Here is an 18,808-nt window from a genome sequence, read left to right on the forward strand (position 1 = left end):
TGTAACAAATCATACCTAGAAAAACGCAAGTAATAATGAATACCCATGCGTCGAACCTGTCATAAATGGCAGAATCCTTGTCGATTAAAATCCCAAGAAGAAAATGGCTAGTTCATTAATTAGGAATGATTCAAGACTCTATAAGTAGTGGAAGGATCCCCACTCATTACTCTTTACGCTTAAAATCTTCTGAAATCGAATCCTTCTCTCTCCCTAAACCTTAAAACCTTCATCTGTAATAATGGCTTCCGGCAAAAATGAAATCCCTAACTTTACCACTCAGCATGGCCAAACCTCTGGCAAACCCACTCAAGCTGACCCCGCCGGTTCATCAAAGCCAGTAGAAAGGAACATGATCAAGGTCCATAAGAAGGTCAACAACTTGGAGGTTCTAAAATGCAGATGGTTATCTCCAGGATTCATCACTTCTGAGAAACCGTTCTGTGACTGGATCGAGAAGAACAAATGGACCGGTCTCTTCTCACTCACCGGAAAAACATACCCTAGGTTGGTCAGAGAGTTCTATTCCAACATGTTTGTTGATGAAGAAGATGCTGACTATTTGGAGACCACGGTCAAAGGACAGAAAATCACCATAACTCCTGCCTATCTAGCTACTCTGCTAAACTTACCAGACGAAGGAATGAAGTTTAGGACAACAAAAGAAAAGGTACCAAAGGAAAAGCTTGACCAGGTCAAGGGGTTCTGCAAACCCAAGAATCATAAAGGTGAAATACCCAGCACCTGTATGGGGCAAGAACAGAAGATGGCTCACTACGTGCTGACCAACTTTATCTTCCCCAAGCTAAGCTCAGCTTCCTCTGCCTCCAATTTTGAACAGTGCTTCATATGGCACATGTTGACCTACACTCCACTTAACATGCCCGTCTTTCTGGTTGGGGCTCTTCAACGCACTGGAAAGAAGCTCAGGCTGGGGTCTCTGATCACTAAGATCATTGAGGACCAAAAGATTGAGACAATCAATGAGACTGAAAGCTGGGGGAATGAGATTACAGTCGCCTTGCTGGTTGGGTTACTATATAATCAGCCGTTAAAAGGATTTGAAGAGGTTGAAGATGAAGAGGAAGAAGATGTTGATACTGAACAGGTTGAAGAACCTAAGTCAGCTGAGCCTGAGAAGAAGAAGAAGAAGAAGAGAAAGGCCATTGAAACATGCTCAAAAGACATCAATTCTGTCCCAAAGAAAGTAAAACTAGTGTCTCAGGAAAAGAAAGCTAAAGCTGACCAGGCTAAGGAGAAAGCTGAGTCGGCAGAGAAAAGAAAGAGGCCAGAAGAGCCTGAGGATGAAGAAGAGGAAACTCTGGAATCCCCTTTGATGAAAAAGAAGAAGGATCATACCTTAAAAACAGTTGAAGCTAATCCCTTGGATTGGATTGTACCTCCAAAAGGCCATAGAATTGACCTAGACCAAACTCATGCTGAGCCGGTCAAGGATGCTGAGGAAGAAGTCAATACCGAGCAGGAACAACCTACTGATGTTGAGCAACATCAGGATGATACTCAGCTTAACATTGAGGAAGAAGATCATGCTGAGCTTCATGATGCTGAGCAAGTTGAGAACACTAATGCTGACCATGGGGAGCACTCATCTTCAGATTCCAGTGAAGGTATTCAAGCTAACCCTTCATCCCCAAAAGCTCCGAGACTAAGGAGACTTAAGAAGAAGGCACAAAAGCACATTGATCTTATGGATGATTCCCCTCCTCAAGATATTGATGCTGAACTCTCCAAAATTCAGTTCAAATATTTCTCCCATGATGCTAAGCCTGAGTCTCCTCCAACGGATCTTGTGCAAAAACAAGCCTCTATTACTCAGAATGAGGAACAAGCCAAAACCTTTGAAAATCCAAATCCAACTGCTCAAGATGGAACAAATCCTGCTTCAACTTCACCCACTCAAGTTGAGCAGATCAACATGACTAACCAAACTCCACCTCCAACACAGCATATTGATAAATCAGCTCCTGAAGCCAATCTGCATCAAAGTCCTATCACCAATCAAGATGATCAATCTGGCAAACAGCCAACTCCACCACCATCAAGCTCAATTCCAGCCTCTGAGACAAATGCTGCTCAATTTACATACTTGAATGCTACTGAGTCGGGACGACGAATCATTGCCTCTGCTTAGTCCTTGCTTCAAGATTTGAACCCTCCTCAAGCTGATGCTACTAGATCTTCTCATGCTGAGTCCTCCCAACTGTCTGGTATCACTCAGCTTCTCAATGAACTAAGAGGACTCAAGGATCTTATAAGTGTTATGACCACCGTTCAAACTCAGCAACCCAGGCAAGACCAAATAGCAAAGCTGACTGAATTGGTACTCACAATGGTAAACCATCTGAACTCGCTTGAAGGCAAAATCCAACAAATGTCGGAAGTTAATCCAGAGTATGCAACTTCCACTGAGCTTCAAAGCTCTTTTGCTCAGTTAACTGCAGAACTGACCAAATCACGCGCAACTGGCAATCCTAAGTATGCTACCTCTGCTGAGTTACAAGACTGCTTTGCCAAGCTAACTGCTGAACTGACCAGTACGCGTGAAGTAGTATCTTCTACCTCTCAATGCACCATTGACCAACTAAGTGAAGCGGTAAGTCTACTTAACGTCAAAAAGGCTCAGATGGATGTTGACCCAGTCTCCAATGGTCAACTCTTGAGTTTTTCCCAAGCAATTATGAAGGCAATGCGCATCAACAATGCTCAGCGCATGTTTTATGACTCTGCCCTGCTGAAGATGTACCACCAATCTTTTGCTCAGATAACCAGCTCGCTCACCTAGCTTAGCAAATCACATGAATGCCTACTCAGCATGATTAACATCTCTCTCCGAATTCCTCGCCATGTCCAAGATGACAGTGTACCTGTAATCGATGGCTTGCGTGAAAGCACAAAGAGGCTTCAGCGTTACTCAAGTGTCCTCTCCACTCATGCTCGCAATGATACCTTCCTTTATAAACCCGATGATGGCAAAACGGGGGAGAAAGGCCAAGAAGGACCTCAGCTTGCAGGTAATGCCTCAGGAAGTAAAGATAAAGGCAAAGGAGTATATCGAGCTGACCATTAAGCTCAGGTCTGTTGGTCCCTGGTAATTAGTTCCAAGGGGGGGGGGGGTTAGGAACTAATATAACTTTTTCGCGTTTTAATTAAGCTGACTGGAAGTTATTTTGAGAGTTTATTAACTCAGCTTTTGGTCAGCTTGGTGAGATATATTTCAAGACAGCTTTAGTCAGATGTTGACTAAAGTTGTTTTCTTGTGAGTTAAGAATTGACACTCTTGGAGGTCAGCTTCTAACTCAGCACCACTTATTTACTCAAGGTCAGCTTAGGCAATTTATATGCTGAGTAAATATAGCAAACAACACATACAATATAAGAGAGAGTTTAGAGATTACTCAGTATCACTTATCCTGGTTCGGCCTCTCTGCCTACGTCCAGTCCCCAGAGTCCTCCGGGCTTTTTGAATCCAATACTGAGCTCTTTAACGGTAGAGCACAAACCAATTACAAGGCAGTTGAATATGCAAGAGTACCTTCCTCTATTCGTTTACTCAACTCCTACTAAGTGCTACAACCCAGCACCTAGATTTCTCTACCACTAAATGCTTACAACCAGGCACTCAGCTTAACACTCTCAATATTCCTATTGATCATGAAACTTGTTCTTTTTATACTAAAGAACACTTTAGATGATTACACAACAATCAATCTAGCATTTACACAGAGAATAGAAAAATTGGTGTAAGATCTTTTTGTATTTGAGTGCTTTCAAGATTTTCTCTCTTTGTATTTTTCTCTTGATGCTTCAGTTATAATCCAAGGTTCTTCATTGTCCTTTTATAGAAGGAGATTGTAGATTTGGATCGTTTGAATTTTTGTTACCATTAACACCAAAACGGCTCTTTTGGGGAACAATTTCTGGTCAGCTTCAGACTGCTCCGCCATTCCCTTTCTCTGTTTTCTTCAGGCGTCAGGTTTGTCTTCTTGCGTCTGGCTTGTCTTTTTGTGCCAGTTGTCTTTTACCAATAATCCAATGACCCATGTCTCTTGGAATTGGTCTTTTGTGTGTCTTCGAGGTTCCAATTATTGGTGCAGAAGATTGGCAGACTTTGTCCTTTAGTGAACGGATCCTTCATGCTGTCCTGACTGTCACTCAGCTTTATTTGTTATCTTTGGATGTTCAACTTCTGAGCTGAGTTCCTTCTTGGCCAGCTCCGTTCTGTTTAACCACTTCTGAAGAAATCTTTAACTTTAGTCAGCTTCGTTTTGCTTCTGAGTTCTACTTCACTCCGCTTACATTGAGTTTCCGTTTTGCTCAGCTTTGCTTGTGCTGTCTTTTGTCCTGTCTTTACTTTATATATATATTCTTGCACTCAATATTGAACAAACACATTAGTACAATTAAATCAAAGCATTTAAATTTAATTGCCTCTTAATCATGGATGATTTTGTCAAATCAAAATCTTGTGGAAAGGTGTTTCAACAAACTCCCCCATTTTGATGTTGGCAAAATACATAATTACGGAACTCAATTATAAGTTACCCCATGATTGATATTTTTGAAATGACTCCCCCGTAAGGGTTGCGCATATTGTCTTAACTTAATTCTAAACCTTCCAAGATCTAATTGAATTAGACTTAAGACATTTGTGTATACTGACTTAGTTTTAGATTTGAGCTTGTTTGGATTTAAGTCAGTTTTTCAAAAATATTAGAAGTATGTTGTCTCTCAGTTTATTGCATAAGTTGTTTTGGTGTTAATGCATACTGAGTGTGTTCAACTTCTTGATTTGTTTGTTCAAGTTTTTATCAGTCAGGTCAGGAAGAAAATTAATACTTATCATATATTGACCTTTTAAAAACACATACATTCAAAGACAGGATAGAAAGCTAAGTCCTAGATAATGACGAAGCTAGTTCTTCTTCTTTTTCTTCAAGTTGACCTGAGCTTGATGGTCAGGTTGATATACTCCCTCCCCTTTATCTTTGCTCCCAGACGCACCTACTGCAGGCTGAGTTCCCTCTTGAATGTTCTCCCCCGTTTTTCCATCATCGGGTTTGTAGAGAAAAGTTTCATTGCGAGCGGCATTGGAGAGGTAGTGAGAATAGCGCTGAAGTCGTTTAGTGCTTTCACCCAAACCATCAATTACAGGAACACTATCATCCTGGACATGCTGAGGAACCCTGAGGGAGCTACTGATCATGCTGAGTAGGCATTCATGGGATTTGCTTAGCCAGATAAGCGAGGCGGTGATCTGACCAAATGATTGATGGTACATTTTGAGCAAGGCAGAATCATAGAACATCCGCTGGGCATTGTTGATGCGCATGGCTTTCATAATGGCCTGTGAAAAGCTCAGAAGTTCACTGTTGGAAACTGGATCAACATCCATCTGGACTTTGTTGACATTGAGGAGACTCACAGCTTCACTTAATTGGTCGATGGTGCACTGAGAAGTAGAAGATACCAAGTCACGCGTATTGGTCAGCTCAGCATTCAGCTTGGTAAAGCAGTCTTGCAACTCAGCAGAGGTAACAGACTCAGGATTGGCAGTTGAGTTAGAGGTGGTCAGTTCCGCTGATAGCTTAGCAAAATAGCTTTGAAGCTCAGTGGAAGTGGCATACCCTGGATTGACTTCTGACAGTTGATGAATTTTGCCTTCAAGCGAATTCATATAGGTTGCCATTGTCAGCATCATTTCAGTCAGTTTGGCTATATGGCCTTGATTTGGTTGCTGAGTTTGAACCGCAGTAATAACACTGACCAGATCCTTTAGTCCTCGAAGTTCATTCAGAAGCTGAGTAATACCTGACAGATGGGAGGACTCAGCTTGAGTAGATTGGTGACCATCAGCTTGAGTAGTATTGAAATCTTGAAGCAAGGACTGAGCAGAAGCAATGACACGTCAGCCAGACTCAGTAGCATTCAAGTATGCAAATTTAGCAGCATTAGACTCAGAGGCTGGTACTGAGTTTGATGGTGGTGGAGGAGTTGGCTCTCTGCCAGATTGAGTACCTTGATTGGTACCTGGACTTTGATTGATTGGATGAGCTGAGTCATTAACATGTTGTGTTGGAGGTGGAGTTTGATTAGACAAGGTAGTCTGCTCAGCTTGGAGAGGTGAAGTTGAAACAGAGGGTGTGCCACCTTGAGTAGCTTGGATTGGATCGTCAGGATTTTTGGCATGTTCCTCATCCTGAGTAACAGAGGCTTGTTTTTCTACAGGATTTTCCGGTGGTGACTCAGTCTCATTAGAGAAGTACTGGAACTGGATTGTAGAGAGGTCAGTTTCAAGCTCATCAATAGGAAAGTCATCCATGAGATCAATTTGTTTTTGTGCCTTCTTTTTGAGTCTTCGCCGTGTCTCAGCTCTTGGCGGTGAAGGATCAGCTTGAATACCTTCACTGGACTCAGTAGCAACTGTCTCCTCTTCTACAAATTGCTCAATATGACCCTCAACATCATTACTTTCTCTTTTTCCCTGCTCAGCATCATCCTGAGATTTCTCAACATTGGTATGTTCTTCCTGCTCAGTATTAACTTCTTCCTCAGCATGAGTTTTATCTACAGCTTGTTGCTCAGTTCCTTTCTCAGCTGCTTCGTCTAGGTTAGTTCCATGACCTGTAGAGATAGCCTCATTGAGTGGTGCAGTTTCAACTATTTGTAAGGTGTTAACCTTATTCCTTTTCATCAAAGGGGATTCAGGGGTTTCCTCTTCATCCTGAGGCTCTTCTTGCCTTTTTCTCTTCTCTGCTAACTCAGCTTGCTCTTTAGCCTTGTCAGCTTTAGCTTTTTCCTGAGACACAAGTCTCACCTTTTTGGGGACAACATGGATGTCTTTAGAGCAGGTTTCAAGAGCCTTCCTCTTCTTCTTCTTCTGCTCAGGCTGAGCTATCTTAGGGGACTCAGTTTGAGTCTCCACTTCTTTTTCAGGTTCATGTTCAAGCTCAGCATCTGGTTGCTCAGCTTCTTCATCTTCCTCAGCATCTCCAGCTCCTTTATATCCTTTAAAGGGTTGATTATATAACAGTCCATCCAGCAGGACTGCAGTGATTTCACTCCCCAAGCTACTTGTTTCATTTACTGTCTCTATCTTCTTGCCCTCAATAATTTTTGTAATGAGAGAGCCCAAGCGGAGTTTCTTACCACTTCGTTGAAGAGCTCCAACTAGGAAGACGGGAAGATTGAGCGGAGTGTAGGTCAACATGTTCCAGATGAAGCACTGTTCGAAGTTGGATGCGGATGAAGCTGAGTTGAGTTTGGGGAAGATAAAGTTGGTCAGCATGTAGTGAGCCATCTTTTGTGCTTGCCCCATACACGTGCTGGGAATTTCGCCTTTGTGATCCTTGGGTTTACAGAACCCCTTTATTTTATCAAGCGTCTTTTTTGGTACTTTCTCCTTAGTTGTCCTAAACTCAATCCCTTCGTCTGGTAAGTCTAGTAACGTGGCCAGATAGGCAGGAGTAACGGTGATTTTCTGACCTTTAACCGAGGTCTCCAAATAATCAGAATCGTCCTCATCAACATGCAGATTCAAGTAGAATTCCCGTACTAACCTGGGGTAAGTTTTTTTTGAGAGAGAGAAGAACCCCGTCCACTTGTTCTTCTCGTTCCATTCACAGAATGGTTTCTCAGACGAGACAAAGCCTGGAGAAAACCATCGGCATTTTAGAACCTCCAGATTGGCGATCTTTTTGTGAACCTTGATCATGGTTCTTTTCACTGGTTGTGAGGAACCGGCGAGGTCAGCTTGATTAGGTGTGCCAGAGGTTTGTCCGAGCGGAGTGGTGAGGTTAGGGATTTGAATTTTTTCGGAAGCCATTGTTGAAGGTTTTGAGGTTTTAAGGAGAGAGAGAAGTTCGATTGTAGGAGATTACAAGCGTAAAGAGTGAAGAGTGGGGATTCTTCCACTTTTTATATAGATTTACGGCGGCCCTTATTCATTAACTAGCCGTTTTACCTAGGGACGTTCAACCGACAAAGATTCTGTCATTTATGACATCTTCGGCTCATGGGATTTGCCATTAATGTGCGTCTTTCCAAGGTGCCAGAGGTTACACGTGTAGGTTCATTTTACGCGAGTGGGTTTCTTTTTTATTTTTCTAGAATTCGAAGCATTCGTGATGTTGAGTGCCCATGTTTTGTCTATCTCTAAATAACTCAGCATACATTTGAGCATTCAGTATGTGCTTCTACTCAGCATAAGATAAAGACTCAATATGTCTATCTACTCAGCATAGGATATTTACTCAACATTTGTATCTACTCAGTATAACCACTCAATGTTTATGTCTATTTAGCATGAGGTTATTTTTCTATTTTTAAACTTAATAGAGAGTAGATACTTATTGTTAATTTACTTAGCATGACATTTGCACATTCATTCAAATTTCCACTCAGTATAGCAGTCATTCAATCATACAGAATTATTTAGAGTGGATTTGACATACCAATGGCTTCCCTCAGTGTATTGAATTGATCTCGTGCTAAGGGCTTAGTGAAGATATCTGCAAGCTGATCATTTGTTGGCACATAGGTCAGCTTGATCTCATCTTTTAGTACATGGTCTCTGATGAAGTGATGCCTTATGCTAATATGCTTCATCCTGCTGTGTTGGACTGGATTCTTAGATAGATCAATGGCACTTTTGTTGTCGCATTTGATCTCTATTGTCTTTGTTTTGACTCCATAATCCTCAAGCTGTTGCTTTATCCATAGGACTTGTGCAACACAGCTTCCAACAGCCACGTACTCAGCCTCAGTTGTAGACAGAGCTACGGATGATTGCTTCTTGCTGAACCAAGATACTAGACAGCTTCCAAGGAAATGACATCCTCCCGAAGTACTCTTCCGTTCTAGCTTATCTCGTCCATAGTCAGCATCAGTATATCCAATGAGTGTGAAGTCATTTGAGGTTGGATACCATAGACCTGCATCAACTGAGCTTTGCAAGTATCTAAAAATTCTTTTCACTGCAGTTAGATGAGATTCCCTGGGGTCAGCTTGATATCTAGCACAATAGCATACTGAGTATTGAATATCCGGTCTACTAGCAGTGAGATAGAGTAAAGAACCTATCATACCTCGATAGAGTTTACTATCAACTGACTTACTCTTCTCATCCTTGCATAGGACAGTATCAGTACCCATGGGGGTTGATATTGGTTTGCAATCTACCATGCTGAATTTCTTTAACATTTCCTTGGTGTACTTAGACTGACTTATAAAGATGCCATTCTTACCTTGCTTGATTTGAAGTCCAAGGAAGAAGTTGAGTTCACCCATCATTGACATTTCAAACTCAGTTTGCATCTGTTGGCTAAATTCTTTGCACAAGGACTCGTTAGTAGCACCAAATATTATATCATCTACGTATATCTGTGCAAGTAGGGTATATTTACCCTTTTTCTTAATAAACAAGGTTGTGTCAGCTTTTCCTCTGACATAGTTCCTGGTCAGCAGGAAATTGGTCAACCTCTCATACCAAGCTCTTGGAGCTTGTTTCAGGCCATATAAGGCCTTTTTGAGTTTATAAACGTGGTTTGGAAACTTTGAGTCTTCAAACCCAGGAGGTTGATTAACATGTACCTCTTCGTTTATAAGGCCATTAAGAAATGCACTTTTTACATCCATTTGGTATAGTTTAAAATTCATGAAACTAGCATAGGCACACAATATACGTATAGCTTCTAGCCTAGCAACAGGTGCAAATGTTTCTCTATAGTCTATACCTTCTTGCTGACGATAGCCTTGGGCTACAAGTCGAGCTTTGTTTCTAATCACATTTCCATGCTCATCTAGTTTATTTCTAAAGACCCACTTGGTTCCTATGGGCTTTTGATTCCTAGGTCTAGGTACTAGATCCCATACCTCATTTCTGGTGAATTGATCAAGTTCTTCTTGCATGGCATTTATCCAATATTCATCTTGCTCAGCATCAGCAAAATTCTTTGGCTCAAGCATTGAGACGAAGGCAACATTGCTAAGGTATTTTCTAAGCTGATCTCTGGTCATCAACTTGTTGTTGGCAGCATCAAGAATGGCATGTTCTGTATGTCCTCTTGGGATCTTTATTTCCTTGGGCAATGTTGAGTCGTTTGGAAGAGGTGTTTCTACAATCTCTATAGGAATAGATTGGTCAGCAAATGATATTTCAATTTCTTGCTTACCTTAGGTCAGCTCCTGTATAGATGACACAGAGGCTTCTGGTTGATCAGCGGAAGCTGAGCTTGGTTCATCTTCTTCAGGCTGAGCTGGCTTACCTGTAGGGTCAGTTTCATCAAACTCAACATGCACAGACTCTTCTACAACCTGAGTTCTTTTGTTAAATACTCTATATGCTTTACTGTTTGTTGAGTACCCTAAAAAGATCGCCTCGTCAGCTTTAGCATCAAATTTAGCAAGGTTGTCTTTTGTATTGAGTATAAAGCATTTACACCCAAAGGCACGAAAGTATCCAATGTTGGGCTTTCGTCCTTTCCAAAGCTCATATGGGGTTTTCTTAAGTATAGGTCTAACTAGAGCCCTATTCAGTATGTAACATGCCGTGTGAACAGCTTCACCCCAGAAGTACTTTGGAAGCCTATTTTCACTCAGCATTGTCCTAGCTATTTCGACAATAGTTCTATTTTTCCTTTCAACGACCCCATTTTGTTGAGGTGTTCTAGGAGCAGAGAAGTTGTGGTCAATACCACTGGTTTCACAGAATTCATCAAACTGTTGGTTTTTGAATTCTCCACCATTGTCGCTTCTAATGTGAGCTACTCTTAGGTCTTTGTCATTTTCAAGCTTTTTAATCAGTGTGGTAAACATCTCAAAAGTTTCATCCTTACTGCTCAGCAAGATGATGCAAGTGTACCGAGAGAAATCATCTACAATAACCAAGGAGAATTTCTTACCTCCCAAGCTGAGTGGCTGGATAGTTCCGAAAAGATCCAAGTGTAGTAATTCCAATGGTCTTTTGGTTGAGACAATATTTTTGCTATGATATGACTTTTTAGTTTGTTTGCCTTGCTGACAAGCTTTACACAGTTGATCTTTTTCAAACTTTAATTTGGGTAATCCCTCAACTAATTGCTTTCTAGCTAATTTGGCAAGAAGGTCCATGCTGACATGCCCAAGTCTTCTATGCCATAGCCAGGAGTTGTCCTCTTTAGACACCAAGCATATGTTTTTAGAAAACTGTTTTTCTAGGTTTAACATGTATACATTTTCTACACGAGGGACAGTTAGAATCAATTCATTTGTATTTCCCTCGAGTATTTGACACTTAGTATCATCAAATAGAACCTTTCTGCCGCTCTTGCAAAGCTGAGCTACACTCAGCAGATTGTATTTGAGACCTTTAACTAAGGAGACAGACTCAATAGTTGGGTTACCTCCGATAGTACCTGAGCCGACTATCTTACCCTTCTTTTTGTCTCCAAAGCTTACACTTCCACCTCGTTTAAGCTCTAGTGTGATGAACTGAGTTTCATCACCTGTCATATGCCTTGAGCATGCGCTGTCTATATACCATAGTTTTGACTTCTCCATGCATGTCAAGCTGACCTGCAGTTTAAACTATTCATTTTTAGGTACCCAATTCCTTTTGGGTCCTTTCTTGTTAGTATAAACAGGTGCAAAATCATATTTTAACTTGTGACGACATACTTTTATGGTGTGGCCTGGCTTACCACAGAAATCACAAAAAGGTACCCTTTGTGGGTTGAACTGAGTATGGTCAGCATTATTGTGTTGGGCATGCCAACATACTTTTGTGGTATGCCCTTTTCTTCCGTAGAAGTCACATTGGACAATCCGCTTGTTATGCCAACACACATCCTTTGTGTGTCCCCTTTTTCCACAACACTCACATTGAGTAAATTGCTTATGCTGACTAGTATTTGCGTACTCAGCATGGGGTTTATTTCTATTTGAGCCCTTCCCTTGACTCTGTAACATTGTGATATCCTTTCTAAGTTTCTTTGACTCAGATTGAACCTCCGTGACAAACTTATGTAAGATTTGCATGTTGGTATGCAAGTCAGAGTTGTCCTGGAGAAGATATCGGAGGTCACTCAGTTTGACCTCTTCAATCTCATCACAGCGCCTGCTGAGTGCCTTAATCTTTTTGTTACACTTCTTAGTTAGTGTATATAAGTCACTCAGGGCATTTACCATTTCATTTCTAAGCAAAAGTAAGGATGTTACCTCATTGTTGTTTTCCTCCTGCTCGAAATCTTCAGAGAGGTCAGCTTGCTCAGATTGGGATTGGTCAGCTCCATCATCTGCCATGAAACATATGTTGGCTGTTTCATTTTGCTCAGCTTCGAATGATGTTGACACATCACTGTCACTCCATGTGGCTACCATAGCCTTTTTGCTTCCCTTCTTCTCCTTTTTGAGGTTGGGACAACTTGACTTGATGTGCCCAGTTTGATGACACTCAAAGCATGTGACAGACTTTGAGCTGTCCTTCTTGTACTTGTCACTTGACTCGGCTTTATACTTGTCATTTCTTCTAAATGACCTTTTGCCGTTTCTATCATTCCTTCTGAACAGCTTCTTCATCTTTCTGGTGAACATGGCTATTTCCTCATCATCAGTTGACTCAGCTTTAGTCGAGTCAGCTTTCATGACAAGTGACTTTTGTTTCTTATCTTCTGATTTTTCTTTCTCTTTAGCTTCAAAGTTTTTCATAGAGATTTCATGGGTCAGCAGGGATCCGATCAACTCATCATATTTATAGGTAGTCAAGTCTTGAGCTTCTTCTACGACTGTTTTCTTTGCTTGCCAACTCTTAGGCAGACTTCTCAGAATTTTCTTCACCTGTTCCTCTTCAGTGAAGTTCTTTCCAAGCCTTTTTAGCTCGTTTATAATATTTGTGAACCTTGCGTTCATTTCTGAGATGTCTTCATTCTCATTCATTTCAAACAGCTCGTAGAGTCTCATATGTTGATTGACTTTAGACTCCTTAACTTTGCTTGTGCCTTCATAGGTTACTTCAAGCTTCTTCCAAATCTCCTGTGCTGACTCGCAACCTGAAATCTTATTGTATTCTGCAGCATCTAACGCACAGTGAAGCATGTTTATAGCCGAAGCATTATCTTGTAATTTTCTGAGGTCATCCTCTGTCCACTCAGCCTCACTTTTAACAATTTTCTCATCGTTAACAGTTTTGTATGGCACATGTGGACCTTGAACAATTGCAAGCCATGCACTCATGTTTGTGGCTTGAATAAAGTTTTTCATCCTATTCTTCCAGAATGTATAATTTGACCCAAAGAATAGGGGAGGTCTAGTGATTGATAGTCCCTCAGGGAGTATCTGTGTTGTTTGGTTTCTTGGAAGGAACCGAGTGCTATTCTCACCCATTTTTAGGGATCAGCTCAAGATTGTCAAATCTTTGAGTAGTGAGCTTAGGCTCTGATACCACTTGTTGGTCCCTGGTAATTAGTTCCAAGGGGGTGGTTAGGAACTAATATAACTTTTTCGCGTTTTAATTAAGCTGACTGGAAGTTATTTTGAGAGTTTATTAACTCAGCTTTTGGTCAGCTTGGTGAGATATATTTCAAGACAGCTTTAGTCAGATGTTGACTAAAGTTGTTTTCTTGTGAGTTAAGAATTGACACTCTTGGAGGTCAGCTTCTAACTCAGCACCACTTATTTACTCAAGGTCAGCTTAGGCAATTTATATGCTGATTAAATATAGCAAACAACACATACAATATAAGAGAGAGTTCAGAGATTACTCAGTATCACTTATCCTGGTTCGGCCTCTCTGCCTACGTCCAGTCCCCAGAGTCCTCCGGGCTTTTTGAATCCAATACTGAGCTCTTTAACGGTAGAGCACAAACCAATTACAAGGCAGTTGAATATGCAAGAGTACCTTCCTATATTCGTCTACTCAACTCCTACTAAGTGCTACAACCCATCACCTAGATTTCTCTACCACTAAATGCTTACAACCAGGCACTCAGCTTAACACTCTCAATATTCCTATTGATCACGAAACTTGTTCTTTTTATACTAAAGAACACTTTAGATGATTACACAACAATCAATCTAGCATTTACACAGAGAATAGAAAAATTGGTGTAAGATCTTTTTGTATTTGAGTGCTTTCAAGATTTTCTCTCTTTGTATTTTTCTCTTGATGCTTCAGTTATAATCCAAGGTTCTTCATTGTCCTTTTATAGAAGGAGATTGTAGATTTGGATCGTTTGAATTGTTGTTACCGTTAACACCAAAATGGCTCTTTTGGGGAACAATTTCTGGTCAGCTTCAGACTGCTCCGCCATTCCCTTTCTCTGTTTTCTTCAGGCGTCAGATTTGTCTTTTTGCGTCTGGCTTGTCTTTTTGTGCCAGTTGTCTTTTACCAATAATCCAATGACCCATGTCTCTTGGAATTGGTCTTTTGTGTGTCTTCGAGTTTCCAATTATTGGTGCAGAAGATTGGCAGACTTTGTCCTTTAGTGAACGGATCCTTCATGCTGTCCTGACTGTCACTCAGCTTTATTTGTTATCTTTGGATGTTCAACTTCTGAGCTGAGTTCCTTCTTGGTCAGCTCCGTTCTGTTTAACCGCTTCTGAAGAAATCTTTAACTTTAGTCAGCTTCGTTTTGCTTCTGAGTTCTACTTCACTCCGCTTACATTGAGTTTTCGTTTTGCTCAGCTTTGCGTGTGCTGTCTTTTGTCCTGTCTTTACTTTATATATATATTCTTGCACTCAATATTGAACAAACACATTAGTACAATTAAATCAAAGCATTTAAATTTAATTGCCTCTTAATCATGGATGATTTTGTCAAATCAAAATCTTGTGGAAAGGTGTTTCAACAAGGTCAATATGAAGGAAAAGAAGAAGAACTAGATATAGCTTAGTCAATGTTTAGAACTTAGCATAGAATCTTTCCTCATATGTTTTTGCTTAATCTATGACAAGTACCATTTTCTCAACCTGGCTGATAAAATTGAACAAACAAATTAAGAAGTAAAACATACTCAGTATACATTAATACTAAAATACTTATGTAATAAACTAAGTAACAACATACTTCTAATATTTTTGAAAACTGACTTAAATCCAATTAGCTCAGATCTTGACAAATCTAACATTAAACTAAGTCAGTATACACAAATGTCTTAAGGTTAATTCAATTAAATCTTGGAAGGTTTAGAATTAAGTTAAGACAATATGTGCAACCCTTACGGGGGAGTTATTTCAAAAATATATCAATCATGGGGTAACTTATAACTGAGTTCCATAATTATGTATTTTGCCAACATCAAAATGGGGGAGTTTGTTGAAACACCTTTCCACAAGATTTTGATTTGACAAAATCATCCATGATTAAGAGGCAATTAAATTTAAATGCTTTGATTTAATTGTACTAATGTGTTTGTTCAATATTGAGTGCAAAAATGTATATATAAAGTTAGACAGGACAAAAGTCAGCATAAGCCAAGCTGAGTGGAACGGAACTCAGCATGAAAGAATAGAAGCTGAGTGGAGTAGAACTCAGTATCAGAAGTCTCCTTCAAAGTTGCCAGAACGAGGCTGACTAAATTAGAAGACTCCTTAAGAATTGTATAAACAGAACGGAGCTGACTAAGAAGGAACTCAGCATGGAAGTTGAACATTCGAAGATAACGAATGGAGCTGAGTGACAGTCAGAATAGCATGAAGGATCCGTTCACTAAAGGACAAAGTCTGCCAATCTTCTACACCAATAATTGAAGCCTCGAAAATACACAGAAGACTAATTCCAAGAAACATGGGTCAATGGATTATTGGTAAAAGACAACTGCACAAAAAAGACAAGTCTGACGCAAGAAGACAAAGCCTGACGCCTGAAGAAAACAGAGGAAGGAAATGGCATGTACAGTCTGAAGCTGACTAGAAGATGTTCCCTAAAAGAGTCGTTTTGGTGTTTACGGCTAAAACAATTCAAATGATCCATCTGCAGATTTCCATCTATAAAAGGACAATCAAGAACCTTGGATCATTGTCGAATTACAAAGAAGAAAAATCCAAGAGAGAAATCTTCAAAGCACTCAAATACAAAGATCTTACACCAAATCTTCTATTCTTTGTGTAAATGCTAGAGTGATTCTGTGTAATCTTCTAAAGTGTTCTTTACTGAAAAGAGAACAAGTTTTTATCAATTGTAATATTGAGAGTGTATGCTGAGTGCTTGGTTGTAAGCATTCAGTGGTAGAAAAATCTAAGTGCTGGGTTGTAGTACTTAGTAGGAGCTGAGTAGACGAATAGAGGACGTACTCTTGCATACTCACTTCCTTGTAAAGGGTTTGTGCTCTACCTTGAAAGAGCTCAGTATTGGATTGAAAATCCCAGGAGGAACTGGGGACTGGACGTAGGCACAGAGGCCGAACCAGGATAAGTCGTGCTGAGTAACTTCTAAACTCTTTCTCTCAATATATATATATATATATGTGCATGTGTTGCTTGTGATATTTACTCAGCATATAAATTGTTAAAACTGAAACTGAGTAAATCTGAGTGCTGAGTTGGAAGCTGACCTCTCAAGAGTCAATTCCCAACTCTCAAGTCAAGCAGTCTTAGTCAGCATAGAACTAAAACTGTCTGACTAATCAATCGGCCATACTGACCAACACGTTGAGTTAACAAACTCTTAAAATAACATTAAGTCAGCATAATTAAAAGCGAAAAAGTTACATTAGTTCCTATCCCCCCCCTTTGGAACTAATTACTAGGGACCAATAGGTGACATCTTGCGTAGCTAATTTAGTAGGGCCACGTGATAAGTATTGGCATTGGTCTTCTTGGTCACTCTATACGGTCTATATTTTCTTGGTCAAAGTTTGCTATTTGGGGCATTGGCGAGTCTTTCCTTGCTTAGGTATACCAGTACTTCTTCCCCTACCTCGAACTGAAGATATCTTCTACGCTCATCTACCTTAGCTTTCAACTTTTGGTTTCGCTCCTCAAGAGTTTTGTTCACCTCTTGATGCATCTGCAGATATTCATTCGCCAGCTAGTGGGCGGTTACATTTCCCTTATCTCCTTTTGGAAGGTTTGCTATATCCAGGGTGTGATTGAGGATTATTGTATATGCCATTTCAAATGGTGACTTCCTAGTTCCTGAATGTACTGAGCCGTTATAAGCAAACTCTACATGAGCCAGAACCAAGTCCCATATCCTGGGCTTGTCCTTACACTTGCTTCTTAACAAGTTACTTAGGGTTCGACTAACCACTTCTCTCTAACCATCAGTTTACGGGTGGGCGGTAGTACTGAACTTTAAGGTCGTATCGAAGAGAGCCCATACCGTCCGCCAAAAGTGGCTTAGAAACTTCGTATCTCGATCTGAAATGATACTCTTTGGTACCCCGTCTAATCTTACTACCTCCTTGAAGAACAGTTTGACGATCGTTGGGACATCATTCGTCTTCCAGTATAGGATAAAGTGGGCCATTTTGGAGAACTTGTCAACCACAACGAAAATGGAATCCATGCCCCTCTTGGTTCTGGGTAATCCGAGCATAAAATCCATAGATAAGTCTTCACATACTACCACTGGCACGAGTTGTGGAAGGTGTAGGCAGGCGTTGGTCGCATGTCCCTTGGTAGTTTGGCAGATATAGCACCGTTCCACCAAGTACATGACATCCTTTCTCATCTTAGGCCAAAAGTACCAGGAGTTCACTGCCTCATAGGTCTTGTCTCTCCCGAAGTGCCCTCCAAGACTCCCACCGTGTAAATCTCGGATGACCTTCTCCCGGATGGAGGTGCACGGTAAGCAAAACTTGTTTCCTCTCATAGGATATTCATCAAGAAGATGATACACCCCCATCCCCAGGTTGGCTTCTACAACTCTCCCAAATTTTTCCAAAGTTCGGATCCGCCCTATAGTCTCCTCGGATGTGCTCGAAACAATCTATCTCGAGATTCACTGTCTTCAAAACTTCCACCCTTTTGCTTAAGGCGTCCACCATTTTGTTCTATTGTTCAGCCTTATAGATAAGTTTATAGGGGAACTTATCTACGAAGGCGGACCATCGGGCATGCATGGAGCTTCAGAGCTACTTCTAACTCCCTAAATACTTAAGAGCTTGGGGGTCCGTGTAAAGGAAAAATTCTTTCCCCCACCAGGTAATGCTCCCATGTCTTCAAAGCCCTGACCACGATATAGAACTCTTGATCATAAGTAGCCCACGTTTGCGTTGCTTCATATAGCTCCATGGGATCACACTCAACTTCAAACAGTTATCGAAATCAGGAAAGGCTAACACAGACGTTGTACTCAATTTCTCTTTGGTCAATGAAAAACTATTTTCCTGCACTCTTTCCCATTTGAATCCCTTTCGCTTCTTCAGGCATTCAGTTAGTGGGGCTACTAGGGTGCTGAAATTTTGGATGAACAATTGATTCATCGATATAGGCAGTTCGGTCAACATAAAAACGTGAAAATAGTTTAAAGCATTATGCCTAGACCCGGAGCGATTAGATCTTACTTTATCACCTTTTGTAGGTATTTTTGGCCATTCGATTCCATTTCTCGGCAGTGCGTAAATGAGAGTGGCAATAGGGGTGACCCGACAAAATGGTACACTAAGGTTGAATTCTTGGTAATTGATTATGTTCTTCCTTATAGTGTGATTATTGGAAGGCTACTCTTATCAGAATTAGCAAAGGCCACTTCTACTCATCATCTGGCATGGTAGATCCCAACTTAAAGAGGCATGACAATGGCACAGTGGAACCAAATTGTTGCTCAAGAAACATATATTTCTTCTTTGAATATGATACCACTGCAGGATC

This window comes from Euphorbia lathyris, chromosome 4, assembly GCF_963576675.1.
Source record: "Euphorbia lathyris chromosome 4, ddEupLath1.1, whole genome shotgun sequence".
In the NCBI taxonomy this organism is placed as follows: Eukaryota; Viridiplantae; Streptophyta; class Magnoliopsida; order Malpighiales; family Euphorbiaceae; genus Euphorbia; species Euphorbia lathyris.